This window comes from Hemibagrus wyckioides, linkage group LG09, assembly GCF_019097595.1.
Source record: "Hemibagrus wyckioides isolate EC202008001 linkage group LG09, SWU_Hwy_1.0, whole genome shotgun sequence".
Lineage (NCBI taxonomy): Eukaryota > Metazoa > Chordata > Actinopteri > Siluriformes > Bagridae > Hemibagrus > Hemibagrus wyckioides.
In genome coordinates, this window is record NC_080718.1 from 6435486 (window position 1) to 6445759 (window position 10274).

The 10274-nt window shown below is 42.6% G+C and overlaps 1 pseudogene; it reads right to left on the reverse strand.

The window, feature by feature from the left end:
- Window positions 1–3218, reverse strand: part of LOC131359431 (basic proline-rich protein-like) — a 7190-nt pseudogene extending 3972 nt beyond the window's left edge.
- Between the last annotated feature and the right edge of the window lie 7056 nt (window positions 3219–10274).

The window sequence follows — 10274 nt, forward strand, 5'->3', positions numbered from 1 at the left end:
GTAAATAACACATTTCAGTATAAGCCAGGATTCTAAATTGCTGTCATTGGTCAGTTTGATGATTGGGGCCTGATGGTAACAGCAATATCACACAAAACAGTGGTGGCTCAAGTGGTTAAGGCTTGGGTTGTTGATCAGGGTTCAAGCACCAGCACTGCCAAGCTGCCATTGTTGGGCCTTTGAGCAAGGCCCTTAACCCCCCCTGCTCTAGTGCTCTGCATCTATCTATCTTTAGATCTATCTTCTTTACATGTTCAGGGGGTTCTGTGTGGAACCTTCTCTAATCAGGAAAAACCCTGAACCTTTAAAAGTCCAAAACTCAGCATCAATTACCGAAACCTGTTAATGTTCACTTCCACACTACTATTTAAACATTGCTTAATTGTTTTAATCGCTGAGCCACCCGCTGTGTTGAAATTAAATTAACAGTGTGTGTGTGTGTGTGTGTGTGTGTGTGTAGGTGTGTGTAGGAGTGACAGGTGACGAATATAAATTCACATCCATCTAAAATACTGATACACAGCTACTGTACCATCCACAATACACACATCACTGGACTAATCAATTAATCAATCAATCAATCAATCTGCTGGTGCTCCGTTATCAGCATAGCATCTCAGAAGTGTTCTCAGTTAGCTAGGCGTAGCATCTCCATCAATACTGTTACCATTAAATGTTCTAAGTTTGATGTGTAAATATTTAACACATGCTAGCAGCTGCATCTGAGCAGTGCACTCTGGGTAATCTCTGGCAATATGAGGAGGCTAACAGTGACACTAATGAAGCACAGGGCTACGACCTCCACTTTGTGCACGCTTTAACCTCCATACGCCTTTCGAAATTTCCAGCATTACCTGCCGCTGAAATGGTGTACATGCCAAGGTTGTGTTTCCGTTCCTAATTAACGTTCTTAAGTGACAACTAACAGGTTGGAGAGCCGTTAATTAAGAATACAAGCTGTCACGCACATATGGAGGCAAACTAGCGCCGAGGATTCACCGGCGGCTCATGAGACGATATTTTGACACGTTATGCACCTGCGGAGCTTCGCACTGAAAACCGGACGAGTTTTTACTCTAACGATGAGTGTCAAATAAGACGCCTCTGCCAAAATCTCCCTGCTGAAACAGTCCAAACTCCTACAGAGTCAGAGTACTTAGCCTTTGATCATCTCCGGCTGGAGAGAAGAAACCGAGTTCATTCCCCAAGCTGTCGAGGGTTTTAGCGGTTTTAGCCGAAAGAGATCGCTGCCTCGGATTAAACCCAAAGCAAATTCATTTCTCTTCATGTTTCTCATTACAAAATCTCCGCTATCTCCGTTTCACTTCATCTGCTTTTAATTTTATACACAATATTAAACCTGATTTTATTAATACTCACATATATAATCCAGATGTTCACTGCTAACACTAGCCAAATAGCCACTCAGCCATCATAAATGTTTATAATCATCACTGCTAATGCTTACTGAACTAAACTCATCTAGCCTGACAGGATATTAACATAATGTTTAGGTCATAAATATTCATAAATGATCATTTCTGATCATAATGCTAACCCTCTGGCAAAAATGAGCTAACCTGACAGAATTTCTGACAGGAATTTTATCCACAAACTGCTAATAAGCGTGAGCTAGATTATACGAGCTACACTGACAGGATTTGTTCACGTTATATTCAAACTGTTCATAATCCTCAATTCAATTCAATTCAATTCAGTTTATTTTGTATAGCGCCTTTTACAATGAACATTGTCTCAAAGCAGCTTTACAAAAGAAGAAAACAGAGAAAGGGGAGGGGAAAATGAAAAATAATAATTAAAAATAAAAAATAACTAATTAACTAGAAATAAGAATAAATTATTAAATTCCATAGTTAGACTATTTTATTTTATCCCTAATGAGCAAGCCTGTGGCAATCCTCACTCCTCATGCTAGCCATCTAGCTAACAAGCGCTAACCTGAGAGAATTTCTGACAGAAACTTTAAATTATATTCATAATTGATCCTGATTCTCAATTCTAGAGCTAGCCTGATGGGATATTGTACCAGTTTTAGGTAAAGTTTATCAAATCCAATAATCTTTAAAGCTAATCCTGACTAGATCGCTAACATGACCTAAACAAACAGGCGTTTAAGTCATGTTTGTAAATGATCATAATTTGCAATGCTAATGATAGCCAGCTAACAAATGACAGACAAAATGACTGAAAGGATTAGAAAAGACATATTAAGGTACATCATCTTTATTGCTAACATGTGACAGCTAGCATATACAAAACTAAACTAAAAAATATTCATGTTTTAATATAATTATAATTTTGAACAGTAACACAAGCCAGCTAGCTAACTGTGCTGTGCTGACCTGACAGCTTTTTAAAACAATTTTCTGGCACATTTTTCATAATCTTTACTGCTAATGCTAGTCAGCTAACATGTGCTAACCTGAATTTCTGACAGAAATATTAACTCAAATTCATGAAACTACATAATTTTCACTGCTAACATGTGTCAGCTAACTTACATGAGCTTATCTGAGAGGAAGGTTACTTTCATAAACATTTTCATAATCTTCATTGCTTATGCTAGTCAGATTAGCAAACATGTTTGGTAGTACTGACAGGATTTCAGAGAGAATTTACTTATAAATACTTTTGTTTTAAATCACAAATCCTCCACAGAGCTATGAGTCTGAGGTAACGTGCCTGCTAGCGGGTGAAGTGAATGATAATCCTCACTGTCTTGTTATGTAGTGGAAAAGTGTGAATGTGAAAATCTAGTTTTTATTTTGAATCTTTTCAGGTATGGAGTGTGATATACACCGAAATGACACTGTAGTGTAATCAGAACCATCTGCTTTCACTCGTTAATCACCTCCAATTTCCCTCCTTCTGCTACTTGACTAATTAAATGATTAGAGTCAGGGTGATAAGACTGACTCATTAGTAGGAAAAAAATTAATGATAACAAAAATTTATTTTTCTTTTAACTTGTCTTACTTTGTGTATAAAAAATGGCTGGTTCTGTCAGGAAAGTTCTCACCATGTTCTCACAGATCCACAACTCATCTTGTGTCAGCAATTCAGGCTGGTGGTGGTGCTGTTGGTGGTGGTGGTGATGGTGCTGGTGATGATGGTGGCGCTGGTGCTGGTGATGCTAGAGGAGGTCATGGTGGTGGTAATGATGGTGGCACTGGTGGTGGTGGTGGTGCTGGAGGAAGTCATAGTGCTGGTGATGATGGTGGCACTGGTGGTGGTGGTGCTGGAAGAGGTCATGGTGCTAGTGATGGTGGCACTGGTGGTGGTGGTACTGGTGATGATGGTGGCATTGGTGGTGGTGTTGGTGGTGGTGGTACTGGTGATGATGGTGGCACTGGTGGTGGTGGTGATGCAGGTGGTGGTTATGGTCGTGCTGTTGGTGGTGGTGGTGGTGGTGATGCAGGTGGTGGTGCTGGTGGTGGTGCTGGTGGTGGTGATGCAGGTGGTGGTGCTGGTTGTGCTGCTGGTGATGCAGGTGGTGGTGCTGGTGGTGCTGTTGGTGGTGGTGGTGCTGTTGTTGTTGGTGGTGCTGGTGATGATGGTGGCACTGGTGGTGGTGGTGCTGGAAGAGGTCATGGTGCTAGTGATGATGGTGGCACTGGTGGTGGTGGTGGTGGTACTGGTGATGATGGTGGCACTGGTGGTGGTGGTGGTGGTACTGGTGATGATGGTGGCACTGGTGGTGGTGGTGATGCAGGTGGTGGTTATGGTCGTGCTGTTGGTGGTGGTGGTGCTGGTGGTGGTGCTGGTGGTGGTGGTGGTGATGCAGGTGGTGGTGCTGGTGGTGCTGCTGGTGATGCAGGTGGTGGTGCTGTTGTTGGTGGTGGTGCTGGTGATGATGGTGGCACTGGTGGTGGTGGTGGTGGTGCTGCTGCTGCTGCTGCTGGTGGTGGTGGTGATGGCGGTGGTGGTGGCAGTGGAGAAGGTTCCTTAGCCCACATGGAGCTCACCTGAGCTAATCACACTCATACACACATTATACACCAAGACACCTGAAAGGTGCTCCACGACGACGAGAAGGACTTCAGCTAACACTTTAAATACAGTCTAGTAGTGTAAGAAAACAAGTCCTTGAGCTACATGTATGCTAATAATTATTAATAAGCGAATAGCCGTATGTCTGGTCAGAGATCTGAAGCCTCACCCAAAAAAAAAAGAGATGAGAAGATAAAAGCACCGAGAGTTAAAGCTCCATCACACAGCCATCACATTACTCACCGTAATTCCTCTTTCCATCACACACTCTGCCTGCAGTCATCTGTTTATGATCACACACACACACACACACACACACACACCAGTCCTCCATAACAGCGTTAAGTCTCCCTGCCAGTGGCTTACTGGCTACTGACTGATGCATCAAATTACACAACATTACATCACATTATTGCAATTATTTCAATAAAAGCTGGTTACAATTAGCTGTGTGTGTGTGTGTGTGTGTGTCTGTGTGTGTGTGTGTGTGTGTGTGTCTGTGTGTGTGTGTGTGAAAAAAACTTAATGACCCCAAATCAGGGGTTTACTGGTGTCTCAGCCCGATGCAGCAGCATCACAAAAACCAATTATAAAATATTAGATCACATTATTGCAATTATCAAGGGGAAGGTTTACAATTACCAGGATTTACAACAAGCAGTGTGTGTGTGTGTGTCTGTTGTGTGTGTGTGTGTCTGTGTCTGTGTGTCTGTTGTGCATTTGTGTGTCTGGTGTGCGTGTGTGTGTGTCTGTTGTGCATTTGTGTGTCTGTGTGTCTGTTGTGCGTGTGTGTGTGTCTGTGTGTGTGTGTCTGTTGTGCTTGTGTGTGTCTGTGTGTGTATGTCTGTGTGTGTGCGTGTCTGTGTGTGTGTCTGTACGTGTGTATGTGTGTTTTGTGCATGTGGTGTGTTTTGTGTGTGCGTGTGTGTCTGTCTGTGTGTGTGTCTGTCTGTGTGTGTCTGTCTGTGTGTGTCTTTGTATGTTTTGCGTGTGTGTCTGTACGTGTGTGTATCTGTGTGTTTTGTGTGTGTGTCTGTGTGTTTTGTGCGTGTGTGTGTCTGTGTGTGTGTGTATCTGGGTGTTTTGTGTGTGTCTGTGTGTTTTGTGCATGTGTGTGTCTGTGTGTGTGTGTGTCTGTGTGTTTTGTGTGTGTGTCTGTGTGTTTTGTGCGTGTCTGTGTGTGTGTGTGTGTGTGTGTATGTGTGTCTGTGTGTTTTGTGCGTGTGTGTCTGTGTGTGTCTGTGTGTGTGTGTGTGTGTGTCTGTGTGTGTGTGTGTGTGTGTGTGTATGTGTGTCTGTGTGTGTGTGTGTTTTGTGTGTGTGTCTGTGTGTTTTATGCGTGTGTGTGTCTGTGTGTGTGTGTGTGTGTGTCTGTGTGTCTGTGTGTTTTGTGTGTGTGTCTGTGTGTTTTGTGCGTGTGTGTGTCTGTGTGTGTGTGTGTGTGTGTGTGTATGTGTGTCTGTGCATGTGTTTGTGTGTCTGTGTGTTTCGTGTGTGTGTGTATGTGTGTATTAGATCATTTAAACGAGTCACTAAGATGAATGATTCAGAGTCATTCTGATAAATGGTACAGAAATTGACTCGTTTAGCAAATCTGAGTCACGTATTTAGTTCTGTTATATTTTATAAACTGATCCATTAAACAAATGTGAATCATTTCTTTTCAGTGTTTGCGATTCCCTGTTCCACATGTCTTTGGAGCTTTTGGACGTCATCATTTAATTTTGCCTCGGCAATTAATTATTCTTAATGAAGTCTTTATGATGTCTCAGAGGGAGGGAGTGGAGGAGGCTGGAATAAATAAACGTTAAAAAGGAAGAAAGAAAAATTGGAGTAAAATTGTGTGGAGTCAGTTCTGCAATTCTCTATCTGAAAATACATTTATTTGATTTATTACCATTTTTTAAAAGATTAATTTCAATGTTCATTTATTTATTTCTGTATTTGCTATACTTTTATATTTTCCATCTTATTTATACTATAATTCCTTTGTTTGTCTTATTTTCTTGTAATGCACTTGATTTTTTTTAACATGAGAAGTCTTTTTCAATTTTCAAATACTATATAAATAACATGCTTCTTCTTATTATTATTATTATTGTTATTATTATTATTATTATTATTATTATTATAAAGATAGAGAAGAGGGATGACGGCTTGAGGACTGTAAAACGACCTGAGGCTTGATCACAGGGAGAAAAAGAAGATAAGGGCTTTGTTCCTTTTCCATTTTGTGTCTCTCACATTCACAGATAAAAGCATTCCGGAAAATTCTACAAATGGGAGGCTGTGACTTTTTCCTCTTTACATCATGAAGACACACAGCGGTGTTTCCAACTCTTCCATGATAGATGATGAGCCTCGACGACTTTTTGTAAAAACATCTCGAGTCGTCGCTCCAATCAGCAAGCTTGCTAAATAAATCAAATAAATAATTTATTAAATAAATAACATAAAGTAGGGGATAGAGAGAGAGAGAGAGAGAGAGAGAGAGAGAGAGAGGAAATCAGGCAGGAAAATGAAGGTCGAATGAGAGTGTGACGGCGTCGTCGGGACGAATCAAAGAGCAATCAGGCTCCGTAAGAAGTGCGCGAGAGAACAATGGTGAGCCGTGATTAGCGAGAACGGCGAGAAACGCCTGATTGCGAGAGAGGTGTCAGTTATCCAATCACTTCGCATTTTCTTTTCTCTTTCTCTCCGCAGGTATTTGAGGGAAGCGGGATGAGGGTCGAAGAACAAAACGTGCGTTCAGGAAAATTCAACCAGTCACAATTTTACACGCGGACACGCAGACAACAGAAAATCCACGGCTCTGAGAGTCAAAGACCAGGAACAGGAAGGGACAGCTGTCTTCACGTAGGAAATCTGCAGTAATATCAGAGCAGGACGGTCTGTCCTTACTGACACACAGATGACCAGTACAGCAGAATCATCATCATCATCATCATCATCATCTTCCAGACAATAATACGTTTAAAACATCGGAACAGATCAGTCGCTCACTTCTGCCTTTTTGCCCTCAAACAAACTTCACTGCTCAGATTCCCTCAAGACAATTTAATTTTTATCTGTTTAGCGTTACATTTTATCTTCAGAGAAACTTGTCACTTAAATCAGCTCTAAACAACTGTTACAGAAAACTAATCAACACTTTCTGACCAATCAGAGCGGAGAACTCTGTGCAGCAGCACTGTGCTGTAATGAAACTTAACTCAGTTTTAGACTCTGGATATTAACATAAACTCCGGATAAACACTGCGGCGTGGCCGGATTTCACTCATTAGACATTACGAGGCAGATAAGTGGAGCTGATGAAATATCTCAGAGATAAGAGTGGACGTTACTGGGGCAGCGGCGAGGCCGAGACTCTGAGGCGATTTATTTCAGAAACTTTTTAAATGTGATTTTTGTTCTTCTTTTGAACACAGAGCGTGTGAAGAAGACGTGTGCAGAAATAGATGTGAACTCTTTGCTTTTGTTTCCACTTCAGTCGTAATGGAATCTCATCCGCTTTTCTCCAGAACCGATCCCTGCACTCTGATGACTGCTGTATTTACTCCTCTGGAGACGTTCCTCAGAGAGACGCAGCACACACCTCATTATTCCACAGCGCCGTGCGGCCGGAATGGGACAAAAACACAGCGAGGACAGGGCCGGGGTCGGAGATTTCTTCCCCGTGAAAACGGGGTGTTTTTATATTTTTCAGCTGATTACACAGGAGTCATGCGTCATTATTTTAATTAGTGTTACAGAGGAAGTGCAGGAGGGATGTTAGAAACGTCGTGACACCAATAACAGATAGATTTATTCTTCATTTATTTATCTTTTTCATTGTATTAATTGTATTTTCTTATTTTTCTTCAGTTCCTTTTCTTCCCTCAGTGACTGCTCTCTCTCTCTCTCTCTCTCTCTCTCACTCTCTCTCTCTCACTCTTTCTCTCTCTCTCTCTCTCTCTCTCTCACTCTCTCTCTCTCTCTCTCACTCTTTCTCTCTCTCACACTCTCTCTCTCTCTCTCTCTCTCTCTCTCACTCTCTCTCTCTCTCTCTCTCTCTCTCTCACACTCTCTCTCTCTCTCTCTCTCTCTCAATAAATATATATATATATATCATCTCATGGTCTTCAGTCTGTCTAGGGTCACATGGCCAATTATAAGCTGAATATGATCACTGCTTATAAACACTGCTTATAAAGCCTGCACAGCTGAATATTAAGAAAGAGAAAAAAAGAGACAGAGAGAGAGAGAAACGGGGGGGGGAGGCAGCAGAGGGACACAGAGAGACAGAAAGGGGGGTGTAGAGAAAGAGAGAGGGACAAACAGAGGGAGAGGGAGAGGGAGAAAGAGAGAAGATGAGGGAGAGAGGGAGAGAGAGGACTCAGACTTGACACTGGAGCGTCTGAGAGCACTGTGCCTCATCTATATTTTAGACAAGCTTCAAACCACAAAGTGGAGCAGTGCATGCTGGGACAGGAAGTCCATAAATGTATGAGGATGATGTATTTGCATTCAGGTGTGATGCTGAAAACTCATCCTGTCTAAAACAACAACACGCTTCCTCATCTCCTGTGTGCTGGGATATTCACTTCACATGTCCACACATTTCTACACACTTCATAAAGAAGTGAAAAACATCTGAGAGTCTTAACCTTAAAGATAAATACACTTTATCCACACTGACGCTGGTCTTCTGCTCCGCCCACAAATCCCAAACTTACTGTTTTACTCTAAATAATGATCCACTTCACCATATTAACCATTACACACATTATCATAATCAGTGTATTATCAGTACACGCCCCTGTGAATGATCTGTTGCTATGGAAACGTTAAGGTATGAGAGTGAGTACATTAATATAAAGCTGCGCTCCAGTCAGAGCTGCTGTTAGAGAGAATTAATCACCAGCTGATCCACCAATCAGAGTCCAGAACTGAGCAGCATCACTTCTGATGGTTGAAAAATGTCCTCTTATTTCTGAGGCTGATTTTTTTCTGTCTCCAGGATGAATGTTTGGGTGTAAATATTCATCACAGCTCCACAGAGAGCTCCTACACTGTGTTCACCAGCACAAATAGTTTATGCAGTTCTGCGAGTGAAGTATTTATGTTGGGGATAAAATGTTTAGCGTCCTGCATAAAGCCGAGCAGCAGGGGAGCTCAGAGAGCTGATTTACAGCCAGAACAGGCAAAGTGACATTCAGTGAGAGAGAGAAAGACAGAGACAGGGAGGGAGAGAGAAAGAAAGAAAGAGAGAGGGAGAGGGGGGGCAGAGAGGGATAGACAGAGAGAGAGAGAGAGAGAGAGAGAGAGAGACGGGGCAGAGAGGGAGAGAGAGACACAGAGAGAGAGAGAGAGAGAGAGAGAGACGGGGCAGAGAGGGAGAGAGAGACACAGAGAGAGAGAGAGAGAGAGAGAGACGGGGCAGAGAGGGAGAGAGAGACACAGAGAGAGAGAGAGAGACGGGGCAGAGAGGGAGAGAGAGACACAGAGAGAGAGAGAGAGAGAGAGAGAGAGAGAGAGAAAATGTTTTCTTTCTCCACTGGACATAAACACTGAAAGATTAAAACACAAGACTGGACATGTCCACTTCCTCAGTGAGGTGGACACTGAAGTGCAGAAAAAGCGTGACAGAAAACATCATTTTTTTTTTTTTTTCATTTCATTGTCTGTACCGCTTATCTGATCTATCCTCGGGTCATAGCCTGTGTCTGTCTCAGGCGTCATGGAGCATCAAGGCAGGATACACCCTGGACAGAGTGCCAAGCCATCACAGGGCACACACACACACACACACACACACACACGCACACACACACACACACACACTCTCATTCACTCACACAGTCAAACACTTCGGGCAATTTAGAGACTCCAATCAGCCTAGAAGCATGTCTTTGGACTGTAGGAGGAAACCGGAGCACCTGGAGGAAACCCACCAAGCACAGGGAGAACATACAAACTCCACACACACAGTGAGCGGGAGCCAGAACCCAGGACACTGGAGGTGTGAGGTGAACGTACTAACCACTAAGCCACCGTGCTGCCAACATCATTAATATAAAAGGATATTGTCGAAAAATGGAAGAGAAGAACGTTTGCTGGTCACATGACCACAGGGTTTAACTCTAAAGTACGCAGTAATAGATTTATAATCTCACGGCCGCGGGTCAGTCAGATGAGGACGGGGTCATTTTGAGTCTCCATCATGTCTTTCTTGCTCATTAGACTTTAAAAATAAATCAAATGAAGGTGGCGGGGCTTCCAGG